This window comes from Condylostylus longicornis, unplaced genomic scaffold (genome assembly GCF_029603195.1).
Source record: "Condylostylus longicornis isolate FDR11 unplaced genomic scaffold, ASM2960319v2 ptg000428l, whole genome shotgun sequence".
In the NCBI taxonomy this organism is placed as follows: domain Eukaryota; kingdom Metazoa; phylum Arthropoda; class Insecta; order Diptera; family Dolichopodidae; genus Condylostylus; species Condylostylus longicornis.
Window position 1 is genome coordinate 22,501 of NW_026578387.1, and position 2,368 is coordinate 24,868.

Below are 2,368 nucleotides of genomic sequence, written 5' to 3' on the forward strand. Positions count from 1 at the left end.
CACGGTACTTGTTTGCTATCGGTCTCATGGTTATATTTAGTTTTAGATGGAGTTTACCACCCACTTAGTGCTGCACTATCAAGCAACACGACTCTTTGGAAATATCTTCTAATAATCATTAACGTCATACGGGCCTAGCACCCTCTATGGGTAAATGGCCTCGTTTAAGAAGGACTTAGACTGTTAATTTCTCATATTAGAATATAGATATTCCATACACTACATCGGATATTTGTATAAACAAAATCCTTTAGTGCTGAACTAGTTTCTTTTCGCTCGCCGCTACTAAGAAAATCCTAGTTAGTTTCTTTTCCTCCCCTAACTAATATGCTTAAATTCAGGGGGTAGTCTCATATGAGTTGAGGTTGTTTTTAAGAATATTTTTAATTTTTCTTTTTAGTTGAAAACTAAATATATATAAGTTACTGTATTGTTTATATTATAAATAATATAATTTTATATAAGTTTTCCTCTTTAATGTATTAATACTAATTTATTAATACTAGGATATACTTATTTTTTTATTATATTTTATAATATAAGTAAAATATATATAATTGAATTTTAATATTATGGTATTCCTACCAGTAATATATCATGTGCTATAAATAATATAATTTAAAATTATATTATAAGCAACTTTATTAAATTATTCTTACAACCCTCAACCATATGTAGTCCATGCAGTATTAAATTTTTTAATAAATTTATATACTCTGTAGCATGGACTGCAATATGCGTTCAAAATGTCGATGTTCATGTGTCCTGCAGTTCACACGATGACGCACAGTTAGCTGCGTTCTTCATCGACCCATGAGCCAAGTGATCCACCGTTTAGAGTTTTATAAAATTTTTTTTTTATTTTCGTCAGATATATATCGATAATATATATACATTCTAAAACATATTAAAATATATAAATAATATAATCTATGTGCTGCGAATGTCTCTAACTTTCCTTTTATCCGTATCCCAACTGTTTTATACAAGAAAAGTTATTACCATAATATATGGACAACAACGTAAGAATATATTTTTATATATTTTCTATATTATAAATGATCGTATATTGTTTTATTTAAAATACTTCCATATTATATAATTAATATAATGATTTTTATTTTTTTTATATTATATTATTTCAGGGGGGATACACTTTGATACTATTAATGTTATATATTTGCAATAAATATATAACAGTATCAGATACATATATTTATTAAAATATACATATCGTATCCAATAAAGGTCGAATAAATGATATAATCATTAATTCTAGAGTTTCATGGACATTTTGACACCTCTTCGTTTTAAAAATCATTATTTAATATATAAAATTTCCATATTTATAAATATAATATAGATATTTATAATATTTTATTATATTAGAATATAATCTCATTATTATTTCTAATAATGGTTATACAAATATAATATCATTACTACTATATTAGATTATAATCGCATTATAAATAATGGTTATACAAATATAGTAGTTTTAGTGTTATTTGCTACATTAATATTTACTAATCATTCCTTACCTTACCATATCACACTCGATACTCAGATGGTTACTTTTATTATAAATGATCGTATATTGTTTTATTTAAAATACTTCCATATTATATAATTAATATAATGATTTTTATTTTTTTTATATGTGGCCTTTTTATATATTTTGGTGCCTTGTTTTGGTTTTACTTTGCGATTTACCGCCCCAGGGGGGATACATTTTGATACTATTAATGTTATATATTTGCAATAAATATATAACAGTATCAGATACATATATTTATTAAAATATACATATCGTATCCAATAAAGGTCGAATAAATGATATAATCATTAATTCTAGAGTTTCATGGACATTTTGACACCTCTTCGTTTTAAAAATCATTATTTAATATATAAAATTTCCATATTTATAAATATAATATAGATATTTATAATATTTTATTATATTAGAATATAATCTCATTATTATTTCTAATAATGGTTATACAAATATAATATCATTACTACTATATTAGATTATAATCGCATTATAAATAATGGTTATACAAATATAGTAGTTTTAGTGTTATTTGCTACATTAATATTTACTAATCATTCCTTACCATACCATATCACCTTACCATATCCTTACCATTTTACTATATTAGCTTATAATCGCATTAAAAATAATGGTTATACAAATATAGCAAAATGGTATCCTTTCCCATTCATCACAACATCTGTTTTTGAAAGATCATTAATGATCCTTCCGCAGGTTCACCTACGGAAACCTTGTTACGACTTTTACTTCCTCTAAATAATCAAGTTCGGTCAACTTTTGTGAAACAACCGCAACACATGAAGCGTCACAGTG

General features: G+C 24.8%; 2 pseudogenes; both read right to left on the reverse strand.

Annotated features, from left to right (window-relative positions):
• The window catches only part of LOC129617160 (large subunit ribosomal RNA), a 4,018-nt pseudogene extending 3,650 nt beyond the window's left edge, over window positions 1-368 (reverse strand).
• Window positions 369-658: 290 nt separating this feature from the next.
• On the reverse strand, window positions 659-842 carry LOC129617158 (5.8S ribosomal RNA; annotated as a pseudogene).
• Window positions 843-2,368: the final 1,526 nt, after the last annotated feature.